Source organism: Phyllobates terribilis, unplaced genomic scaffold (genome assembly GCF_046119375.1).
Source record: "Phyllobates terribilis strain yellow unplaced genomic scaffold, ASM4611937v1 Scaffold_2__4_contigs__length_985480577, whole genome shotgun sequence".
Taxonomy (NCBI): Eukaryota; Metazoa; Chordata; class Amphibia; order Anura; family Dendrobatidae; genus Phyllobates; species Phyllobates terribilis.
Window position 1 is genome coordinate 423,688,344 of NW_027362762.1, and position 12,320 is coordinate 423,700,663.

Genomic DNA, 12,320 nt, shown 5'->3' on the forward strand with positions numbered 1-12,320 from the left:
AAATGCCCCTGCACACTGGGTACTACCTCCCCCCCATCATCTTAGAAATCTTGCTTGCATCATGTATTTCATTATTTGTATAAATATACAAGCAAAATTTTGAAGGTGGAGGGGTACATAGTGTGCAGGGGCATTTGCCCCATGTAGTTTCAGTCCACTCCCATCCCCCACATTTTTTTACACAATGAAAGGATCCTTGCCCTTAGATACAGAGCGCCACTGCAAATTCCGCTTGTACATGCCCATGATCAGGATTCAGGAATGGTAGCGTTTTGGATGCAGCGTATTTTCGCTGCATTGTAATTACAGCACTTGTGTTTAGTTACATGCAGAGTTACCTCATCTAATGACATGCTATTGGCCATACACTGAAGACACTGGTCTTTGCTACAGAAATTCACATGCAGCTATGCTCCATCTTGTAAACCCGCACCACGGGTGAGATTACATGTCATTAGGCTGGTTTCACACATCCGACTATTTCCGGTACTGGAGATATCCGTGTCCGAGTCTGTCACACATGTGCTGCCTGTGTGCTGCATCAGGATCACATAGACCAGCGCCTGGGCATCAGTGTACAGTTAGCACTTTTCCCAAGTGCCGGGTGCTGAACGTTGCCCTCATTACGGTTCCCTGCCGGCTCTATGATCAGCAAGAGCAGGGACAATGATGAGGGTAAAAGTGTCTGTCCCTATGTAAAAATAAGATTAAAATAATAAAATCCATATACTCACCTTTCCTAAGTGTCCCATGCTGTAATCCACTGATGCAGCCGGGGAAAATGAGCCGCTCCACAGCTGCACTCAGGAGCGATGTCCTGTCACTCACTGAGCACAGCTACGGAGCGGCTCATTCTCCCCAGCTCCTCTGCAGCAGCGGTCGCATGGATTACAGCGCGGGACACCTAGGAGAGGTGAGTATAAGAATTTTATTATTTTAATCTTAATTTTGCAGGTGGATCATGCAGAAGCAGACAGACACTACTACTCTCGTTATTGACCCTGATCGCAGCGCCGGCAGGGATCCATGATGAGGGCAGCGTTCAGCCCCCGGGGCTTGGGAACAGAGCAAACTATAACACTGTTTCCCAGGCGCCGGTACGTGTCACACTGATTACACACGGATGTCATCCATGTGTGAGACAGTTTTGCGGACCATGCATCTGCAAAAAAACGAACATGTCTCCGTGTGGAGCACACGGCCAGACGGTCCATGAAAACACACTGACATGTGCACACGCCCATTCGTGTGTGTGTTTGTATGGAAACTGTCACTACTCATACTGGAGATACTGACGTGTGAAAGAGCCCATATACAGAAGCTCAGTGGGCATGGGATTTCTATATATCCTATTCACTGTGCTTGTAAGGTGGAATGCAGCGTTTTGGACATAGCGCAGGTGAGCTTCATCCAGAATGCTGCTATTCCTGATTATGGGCACGCAACCTGATACTACTGTCCCTATTTCACGGTCTGCAGTCACATAGTGATTGCAGATTATTGTTAGGAACCAGACAAGCCCTGTCTAGTAAAATAAACACTATTGATCTGCAAATTAATAGTGTTCTGAAGCCGTGCAGCCACTGCACTTAGAGCCCCGTTGCTAGGAGCAAATAGACTATAATCCTCCCGGCAGCCTCAGGCTTTCAGTCATAGAGGTGCTGCTGGGCGGCTTCAGTAACTGCTCAGTGCATAGTGAGTGACAGCTGATACTGCAGCCCAGCACTAACTTAAAGCCGGCTGGATCTGTCTCTTGCAGCTGTGGGTGGAGCTGAGCTTCGCCGGCTGCTGTTAACTCCTTTTTAAAGGGGTTTTCCGCTACTCAAACTACCCCATGTTAATCCCTATGTTTCCCCCTTGTAAAATACCAACACTTCTACTCACTGCCAGTTGTGTACCAACGCTGCCACTAGTACAGCAGCGGCAGTGAGTATAAGTGTTTTTTTTTACAAGGGGGAAACCTAGGGATTGAGATGGGGTCGTCTGAGTAGTGAACAACCCCTTTAAAGGGACTTGTCATACAGATATAGGGTTAATCTAAGTGTAGAAAAGTGCCCAACCGCTGTACTGAAAGTGCAGCTCATGGTGGGGAAAAAAAATAGACTTCATCACAAGAACCGCCGGTTTTTAGTCAGTATGTGAGTGGCTGCTGTAAGCACAGCCTAGCACTTTGACCTCTCGCGATGCAGTGCATCACTGTAGAGCCAGCTGTCAGTCAAAGTGCCAGGGCGTGCTTGCAGCAGCTACTCGCAGTGCTATGGGCTGCAATTGTAGACGCTTTGTACACACCTGTATGACTGAAGCCCGGTAAAGGTTCTTGGAATGATTTAAATTCCATTTTTTTTCCCATGACCTGCACTTTCAGTACAGCGGTCGGGCACCTTTCTATACTATTAACCTGCACTGCAGGTTAATAGCGTTTGGGGACATGGACATAATAGGTTCTCTTCACATGCCACTGTCATTCTGTGGTTGGGCTTCACAGGCAATAGTGATTTTTCCTATATGTAGCAATGCAAAAGTACTGTTGAATATAGACAAGTGATCGAACGTTCAGTTTCAAGTTGCCTAAGGGGACTAACAAAGTAAAAGAAATATTAAAAATCCACAGCCATTTTCTCACGTTAAGAGAAGTAGACGTTCTGAGAAAAGTAATGACAATCTGGTCAGAACTGACTCGCATTATGTTTTTCAGGGTTAGTCTACAGGAACTTCTCTCATGCTTTGATCAATGGAACACGTGTCAGGACCAAGAAGCTGTTGGAGAAAGACAAAATGGAGACCCAGTGACTCCACTTTCTAGTAAGTGTTTCTCAAGTACACTCGCATACAACACACACACATTCTTATCAATTTCACTTGGGGTTATTTAGTTTAGAAAAACAAAGGCTTAGGGGTGATCTTATTACTATGTACAAGTATATGAGGGGACAGTACAAAGACCTGTCTACTGATCTTTTTACTCTGAGGCCTGAGACTGGGACAAGGGGGCATCTTCTACGTCTGGAGGAAAGAAGGTTTAATCATAATCAGACGTGGATTCTTTACTGTAAGAGCAGTGAGACTATGGAGCTCTCTGCCGCATGATGTTGTAATGAGTGATTCGCTACTAACATTTAAGAAGGGCCTGGATGCCTTTCTTGAAAAGTATAATATTACAGGTTATATATACTAGATTCCTTGATAGGGCGTTGATCCAGGCAACTAGTCTGATTGTCGTATGGAGTCGGGAAGGAATTGTTTTCCCCCAATGTGGAGCTTAGTGTTTGCCACATGGGTTTTTTTTTGCCTTACTCTGGATCAACATGTTAGGCTATGGGTTGAACTAGATGGACTGTCTTGCTTCAACCTTAAAAACTATGTTACTATGTAGGTGTAAGCAGATGTTAAGAAAAAAAATTATTTTTTGCCTCATTTCTTTTAGGTATTGAAAATTCAAGCGCAGCACATACCATCGTGTGTTTCTTCTTCAAAGTACCAGCCAAACTGTAAGTTACTCACAAAACACACACACAGACTGACACAGCAGACATTTTTAGTTTTTATAATTATTCTTTTACTTTATCATCCTATGCCTGTAGATGCATTCTTCAGTAAAATCGGGTGCTCAGAAAAGAAAAGAGCAGCGACAGAGAACTCAACAAATAAATGAAGAGATTTGTAAAATTCCTAAGTTACAGACTTTCTTTAAAAGAAAATCTACAGAATCTTATGGGCCAACTGAAAGTGATGTCAATAACAACAGCAAATGTCCATCTCCATCTCACTGTTCTGAGCACACGGATTCTTTAACCACTTCGCCCCAGAGCCTGTTTTTGCCTTCGTGACCGGGCCAATTTTTTCAATTCTGACCACTGTCACTTTATGAAGTAATTACTCTGGAACGCTTCAACGGATCCCCCTGATTCTGAGAATGTTTTTTTGTGACATATTGTACTTCATGATAGTGGTAAAATGTCTTCGATATCACTTGCGTTTATTTGTGAAAAAATCGGAAATTTGGCGAAAATTTTGAAAATTTAGCAATTTTCAAACTTTGAATTTTCATGCCCTTAAATCAGAGAGATATGTCACACAAATAGTTAATAAATAACATTTCCCACATGTCTACTTTACATCAGCACAATTTTGGAACCAAAATTTTTTTTTGTTAGGGAGCTATAAGGGTTAAAAGTTGACCAGCGATTTCTCATTTTTCCAACAAAATTTACAAAAACATTTTTTTAGGGACCACATCATATTTGAAGTCACTTTGAGGGGTCTTTATGACAGAAAATACCCAAAAGTGACACCATTTTAAAAACTGCACCCCTCAAGGTGCTCAAAACCACATTCAAGAACTTTATTAACCCTTCAGGTGCTTCACAGGAATTTTTGGAATGTGGAAGAAAAAAATTAACATTTAACTTTTTTCACAAAAATGTTACTTTAGACCCAATTTTTTTTATTTTCACAGGGGTAGCAGGAAAAAATGGACCCCAAAATTTTTTGTGCAATTTCTCTTGAGCGCCCTGATACCCCATATGTGAGGGAAAACCACTGTTTGGGCGCACTGCAGGGTTCGGAAGGGAAGGAGCGCCATTAGACTTTTTGAATGTAAAATTTGTCTGAATAATTAGCAGACGCCATGTTGCGTTTGGAGAGCCCCTGATGTGCCTAAACAGTGGAAACCCCCCACAAGTGACACAATTTTGGAAACTAGACCCCTTAGGGAACTTATCTAGATGTGTGGTGAGCACCTTGAACCCAAAGGTGCTTCACAGAAGTTTATAATATTGAGCTGTAAAAATAAAATTTTCACATTTTGCCCACAAAAACGTTTTTCATCCCTTAATTTTGCATTATCATAAGGGTAATAGGATAAATTGCACCATGAAATTTGTTGTGCAATTTCTCCTGAGTACGCCGATACCCCATATGTGGGGGAAAACCACTGCTTTGGTGTACGGCAGGGTTCGGAAGAGAAAGGAGAGCTATGTTGGCTGGGATAGGTTGCAGACACCATGTCACATTTGAAGAGTCGCTGACATGACGAAACAGCAGAAACCCCCACAAGTGACCCCATTTTGTAAACTACACCTCTCAAGGAATTCATCTAGGGAAGTAGTGAGTATTTTTTAATTTTTACATTTATACCATTGGGCAGTGAAAAAAGCATAATTATATTTTTACCACAAAATAATGTTTTACCCTCAGATTTTACATTTTCACACAGGGCAATGGGTAAAAATGGTGCCGAAATGTGTCACACAATTTCTTCTAAAAGTGTCAATACCCCATATGTGGCTGTATCATACCGCTCAGCCATACAGCGAGATCTGGGGGGGACGGAGCGCTATTTGACAATTGGAGAACAAATTATTGTAGAATAGGCATTTGGATTTGGGAGCACAAAATTTTCTGAATTTCTTTTGGGGGGCAAGGGCCATTTCGCTTTTCCAGAGCCTTTCTGCTACCAGTAACTTGGAAGTCCCTTATATTTTTAACAGATGACGGACCTGAGTGGGGACTAGCTTTTATTGAGGACTGAGTTGAAGCTTTTATTGGGAACATTTTACGTAACATTTATCCGGCGCTCTAGGCTGAGCACTTACATCGGGGTTTCCATCTAAATTTCCAAGTGATGTAATTCAGATGAAACCCCTGCGGGATCCATTCACTGTAATGAGGCAGCAGAGTTACTCTGGACTCCGTCTGGCCTCTGTTTAGCGGTGTCCTTTTTTTCAGAAGTGCACAAAACTGTGGCCAACCGCACTTTTATGCACGCCTAAAACGAATGACACCGTGGGATCACAGGCCAGACGGCATCCACAGTGGCCTATATCTGCCTCATTACAGGGAATCTTCCGTCATGGGTTCTGTCTGAATCACGTATTTCAGAGATTTACACGGAAACTCTGGTGTAAGCGCTTAGCGCAGAGCGCAGGATAAATGAGCAGAGCCTTACTGCGCTCTTTGGGAGACATAATAAACAAATCAGTAGCAGGTGAAGAATTGGTTTTATTTATTTTTTACGCCATTCCTCGTGTGATATAACTGATTAGATTACTTTATTCTTCGGGTTGGTGCGATTACAGAGATACCAGATTTATATCGGGTTTTTATGACTGACAGCTGTCACACACTAAGAGACGCTTTTTTTTGCAAAATCTAGTTTTTGCATCGCCATATTTTGAGAGCTATAATTTTTCCATATTTCGGCCGACCGAGTCATGTGATGGCTTGTTTTTTGTGGGACGAGTTGACATTTTTATTGGTACCATTTTTGGGTACGTGACATTTTTTGATCGCTTTCTATTCAGTTTTTTGGGAGGTAAAATTAACAAAAACCAACAATTCAGGAATTGTTTTTTGAGGGGTTTTTTTATGCCGTTCTGCGTGTGGTAAAAGTGATCAGGCAGCGTTATTCTTCGGGTCGGTACGTTTACAGCGATACTACACTTACTGTATATTTTTTTATGTTTTGGCGCTTTTACACAATAAAACAATTTTATAGAAAAAATATTTTTTTTCCATCGCTTTATTCTGAGCGCTATAACTTTTTTATTTTTTGGCTGATGGAGCTGTATGGCGTTTTTTTTTTTGCAGAACAAGATGACGTTTTCAGCGGTACCATTTTTATTTCCATTTTGCTTTTTGATCGCATTTTTTCCACTTTTTGTTTGGCAATATGATGAAAAAGCATATTTTTTTGCTCCGTTTTTTATTTATTTTTATTATGGTGTGCACAGAAGGAGTTAATTAGTGTGACAGTTTTATAGATCGGGTTGTTTCGGACGTGGCAATACCAAATATGTGTACTTTTTTTGGTTTTACATAAATATACAAATTTATTGGTTTAATATTTTATTTATTTATTTTAATTTATTTTGTGATTTTTTTTTAACAGTTTAAAAACATTTTTTTTACATTTTTACTTAGTCCCTGTATGGAGACATGAATTTTTATTTTTCTGATCACTGATCTCATGTAATGTAATAGACATGTATTACATTACATGAGAACTTCGCTGACTGTTTCACAGTCAGAGTCTCCAGCCAGGCAGGACACCATATATGGCAGATCTGGAGGCGGTCATGTGACCTCCAGCTGCCATAGCAACGTCAGGTCCTGGAAGGTATAAGGGGGCCGTCGCAGAGGTAAGTGGACGACCCCCTCTCCTCCTGCTGTCTTCTATATGCCGCGATCACTATAGATCGCGGCATATAGAAGACAGCAAAGGGTTAACATCATTGGGACCTGATCCAATCAGGTCCCGATGATGTCCCCTGTCAGAGCTAACGCTCTGCACCGGAATCGCAGCGCTTGCAGGACCCTGGGGGTCCTGAGCGCTGCGAGACCACCCACCGTTTTTAAACGTCGGCGCTGCACAGAGCCCAGCAAGCGCCGACGTTTATCTACAGTGGGCGGTCGGGAACCGGTTAATTGTAGTGCCCCAAACACCTGACGCAGAACCAGAAAATGTCATTGACGAAATGGAATGTGCTCAGGAAGGGGTGGAAGCTGTTTCAGAGTTTCCATCAGATATTGGGCTGTGGGGTGAACAAATTTCAAAAGAAATGCAAGAATATTGTATTTCAAAAGGAGCTATTTTTTTCCAAAACTCTGAGGCAGACTTCCACAACTCCGCTGTGCTTACAACTGCTAACTATCATAGGTACTGTAACAAAAAAGTGTTCATACATGTAAACCCAAAAACAAATGAAATGTCATCAAGAAATTGGTTATGCTATTCACCATCTCAAGGCAAATTGTACTGTTTTCCATGTAAACTGCTTTCTAGCAGGCGTGGTGTATTTACGTATGGTTTCAATGACTGGAAACATGCTGAAGACAGGCTAGCTACTCATGAATATAGTGAGCACCACAAGCAATCTATTCTATCAGTAGTGAGCAGACAACAGACATTCTGTCGGGTGGACAGTCAGATGCTCTTGCAAATGGAAAGTGAGAAATTATATTGGTGCAAAGTTTTAAAAAGATCCCTTTCAGTTATAATGTTCCTTGCTGAAACAGGGCTTCCTTTTAGGGGAAAAGATGAAATAATTGGCTCTTCTCATAATGGTAATTATCTTGGGTTCATGGAAGTAATGGCGAATGTGGATGAATTTCTAGATCAACACATAAAACAACATGCAAATAAAGGCAGGGGGTATACATCATATTTGTCTTCTACTGTGTGTGAAGAGCTGGTACAGATTTTAGGAACCAATGTACTCTCACTTATTGTGCAAGAATTAAAGAAAGCAAAATTTTACTCGCTCTCTGTGGATTCTACGCCAGATGTTTCCAACTGTGACCAACTAACATTTATTGTCCGTTATGCTTTGCCCACTGGACCCGTTGAAAGATTTTTACAATTCATTCCTGTTATTGGTCACACTGGCAAACAAATAGCCGAGTTGATTGTTGATATGCTTTCTAAAAACGGTATTAATATTAAAGATTGTCGTGGTCAGTCTTATGATAATGCTGCCAATATGAGGGGGAAGTACAATGGGGTCCAAGCACATGTTAGAAATGTATGCCCTTATGCCACATTCATTCCCTGTGCGGCCTATTCCCTTAACCTGGTAGGGAAAAATAGTGCTGAAAGTATTCCAGAGATATATAGATTTTTCAACACTTTGGAACAACTTTATGTATTTTTTTCATCATCTACTGGTAGATGGAGGGTGCTTGCAGAAAAACTAAAACCTCTTGGGTTACCAGTAGTGTTGAGCATTCCGATACTGTAATATCGGGTATCGGCCGATATTTGCGGTATCGGAGTTCCGATACTGAGTTCCGATATTTTTACAATATCGGATACCGGAATCGGAAGATCCCATAATGCCTGCGCTCTGCAGTGTCTCTGAAGGATGACAAGCTGGATGGCAGAGCTCAGCTGAGATCCAGCCTGTCATCAGAATGCCATCCCAGCGTGGGAGAATTCTCCTGATTGTTTAAAAGCCGGCGGCTTTTTACCGCCCGCCGGCTTTTAAACAATCACTCAGCCCCATACTCGCTTCCCCGCAGCCTCCCACCCCGATTCTCCGCTCGCCACCTCCCATCCTGATCGTAAGTTAGGACAGGGCGGGGAGCACAGCACCAAGGAGCGGGGAGCGGGAAAAGACTTCACCGCCGGCTTTCCCGTTCTGTGCTGCGCTCTCCCGCCGGTTATTTCAAATGAACAGCTGAGGTATCAGGTGATGCCGATCAGTTGTTCATTTGAAGTCGCCGCGGTGCCCTCAGAGGGTTCATGTGAGCTCATGCTTGACTGCATTGCATGAACTCACATGAACTTTCCCACGGCCGCACAGGTCAGCCTCACCTCGCAGACCATCAGTCCGTCATGATTGGTGTGTGCGGGTGTCTGTGCGATGTCTGCAGGTGTGTGCGTGCAGGCAGACATAGGCCGATGTGACACTACTACTCCCATCGGCCTATGTCTGTCCCCCGTCCACTCCTGCCAGCAGGATCAGCTCGATGGGAGCAGTAGTTCCCATCATCCTGATTCTGCTATTTAAATTGCCCTACTGTGTCCCCAATAAATTTTAAATACATTTCATTGGTGGCCAGTGGTTACCTAAAATAAATTAGTTTATACATTACCTGTCCCCGCCGATCGTCACCTAAAATAAAGTAAAAAATAAAAAAATACATCTATACTCACCTAGACACCTAATTCCCCGAAGCCATCGATCTCCTGTAATAAAATATAAAATAATAAACCACAACCTTATCCTTACCCCTCCGTAGTAGTCCACGAGTGTCCCACGATGATCTCCAGTTTAGAGCAGCCACATAGAATGTGACCGCTCTGAACCGCTGCCGCCGCTAGAATGACGGGGCCGTAAAGCAGCCCCGTCATTGCATAAGCGGGTTCGCCGGAGTTCAGGCAGCGCTGCTCCGGTCAGCTCCTTTATGGCCCTGCTGTACCGTGAGAAATTCCCACAGTACAGCAGTGCCGTAAAGGAGGTCTCCGGAGCTGCGCTGACTGAATGCACTCCGGTGACCTCAGTCAGTGGCTCCCGCTGCCGGGAGCGGACGTGTTCCCGGCAGTGTGAGCTTACAGCAGCCATGCACAGCTGTCACCATCTCCAGATGTGACAGCTGTGCATGGGAGATCAGCGCAGGAACGTGGACAGGTAACTATTTTATTTTTTTTAGTAAACTAAGAATTAAATAAAATGGTGTGTTTTATTTCAAATAAATTATTTTTTTCTGGGTGTAGTGTGTTTTTTTCTTTTTAACACTTTGTAGGTTAGTAATGGGGGTGTCTTATAGACGCCCATCATTACTAACCTGGGCTTCATGGCAGCTGGCGCTGACATGAACCCCAACCCCCTGCCACCGCACCAGGGCAGCGTGGAAGAGCGAGGCTAAGTGCCAGAATTGGCGCATCCTAAAAATGTGCCATTTCTGGGGCGGCTGACGGCTGGTGTTTCTAGCCTGGGAGGGGGCCAATATTCATGGCACCCTTCCTGGGCTATTAATATCAGCCCCCAGCTGTCTGCCTAGCCTTTGCTAGCTATTAAAATACGGGGGACCCCACATCATTTTTTTTGAGGGGGTCTCCCATTTTAATAGCTAGTAAAGGCTAGGTATTCAGCTGGGGGCTGATATTAGTAGCCTGGGAAGCTCCGTGGGTATTACCCCCTTCCCAGGCTTAAAACATCTGCCCCAGCTGTCTGCTTAACCTCCGCTAGAGACTAAAATTATGGGGGATCCCACGCCAATTTTTTTTAAATAAATCCTTTATTTTAACACTAAATGACACTTGAGGGGTTAATAAAGATGCAGTCCCTAAATTATTATTTATTTTTTAATTAATTTTTCCCAAAAATTTTGATGTGGGCTTTGCCATATTTTTGTATGCCAGCCAGGTACAGAATCCAGGAGCGGGCTGCCCCCAACTCCCAGCTGTCTATTTGTACCTGGCCGGACACAACAATATAGGGAAGCCCTTTTTTTTTTACTATTTCATGAATTTCGGGCTTAGGGCCAGCTTGGTATTATCAGCTGGCCATAAGCCCGAAATTCATGGGGTCACGCCAATATTAGACATGACCGCCATGAATTTCTATTAAAGTATTTAAAAAAAACCACAAACACCCAGAATAAAGTCCTTTACTTGAAATAAAGACACAATTCTTTATTGTTCTAAATTAAACCATACTTACCATCACGCCCATTCCAGCTGAAGCCAACGATCTCCTGCAATAAAAGAAAAATAATAAAGCAACATCATCCTTACCTTTCCATGGTTCCCAGGACAGCTTCAGCTCTGCTACATCGAGATGACAGGCTGGACCGCAGCAGAAAGCTGCCATCCAGCCTGTCATCCCGCAGACACTGAGAAGCGCAGGCATGCTTGCGCTCCTCAGTGTCAGGCTGTGACGGCATCCCGATGAGCCGAGTCTCTCACGCTCACCGCATGCGCAGGAGAATTCTCCCACGCTGTCAGTGACGTGCATGAGGTGAGCTGAGTTAATTGTCGGCTCATCTGGATGCCGTCACAGCCAGACACTGAGGAGCGCAAGCATGCCTGCGCTTCTCAGTGTCTGCGGGATGACAGGCTGGATGGCAGCTTTCTGCTGCGGTCCAGCCTGTCATCTCGATGTAGCAGAGCTGGAGCTGTCCTGGGAACCATCGAAAGGTAAGGATGATGTTGGTTTATTATTTTATTTTTATTGCAGGAGATCGTTGGCTTCAGCTGGAATGGGTGTGATGGTAAGTATGGTTTAATTTAGAACAATAAAGAATTGTGTCTTTATTTCAATTAAAGGACTTTATTCTGGGTGTTTGTGCTTTTTTTTTACCTTTGACTATGGGGTTAGTAATGGGGGTGTCTTATAGACGCCTCTCCATTACTAACCTGGGCTTGATGTCAGCTGGCATTATAAGCTGACATCAACCCCAACCCTATTACCCCACTGCCACAGCTACAGGGCAGTGGGAAGAGCGAGGCTAAGTGCCAGAATTGGCGCATCCTATGGATGCGCCATTTCTGGGGCGGCTGACGGCTGGTGTTTCTAGCCTGGGAGGGGGCCAATATTCATGGCACCCTTCCTGGGCTATTAATTTCAGCCCCCAGCTGTCTGCCTAGCCTTTGCTAGCTATTAAAATAGGGGGGACCACACGTCATTTTTTGGGGTGGTCCCCCATTTTAATAGCTAGTAAAGGCTAGGTATTCAGCTGGGGGCTGATATTAGTAGCCTGGGAAGCTCCATGGGTATTACCCTCTTCCCAGGCTTCAAACATCTGCCCCAGCTGTCTGCTTAACCTCCGCTAGAGACTAAAATTACGGGGAACCCCACGCCAATTTTTTTTTTTTT

General features: G+C 43.7%; 1 long non-coding RNA gene across 1 annotated transcript; it reads left to right on the forward strand.

Annotated features, from left to right (window-relative positions):
• The first annotated feature begins 2,730 nt into the window (after positions 1 to 2,730).
• LOC141252639 (uncharacterized) lies at positions 2,731 to 3,887 on the forward strand. Its single transcript, XR_012314024.1, has 3 exons — positions 2,731 to 2,802; positions 3,425 to 3,488; positions 3,582 to 3,887. It is a non-coding gene; the product is annotated as an uncharacterized lncRNA (long non-coding RNA).
• Positions 3,888 to 12,320: the final 8,433 nt, after the last annotated feature.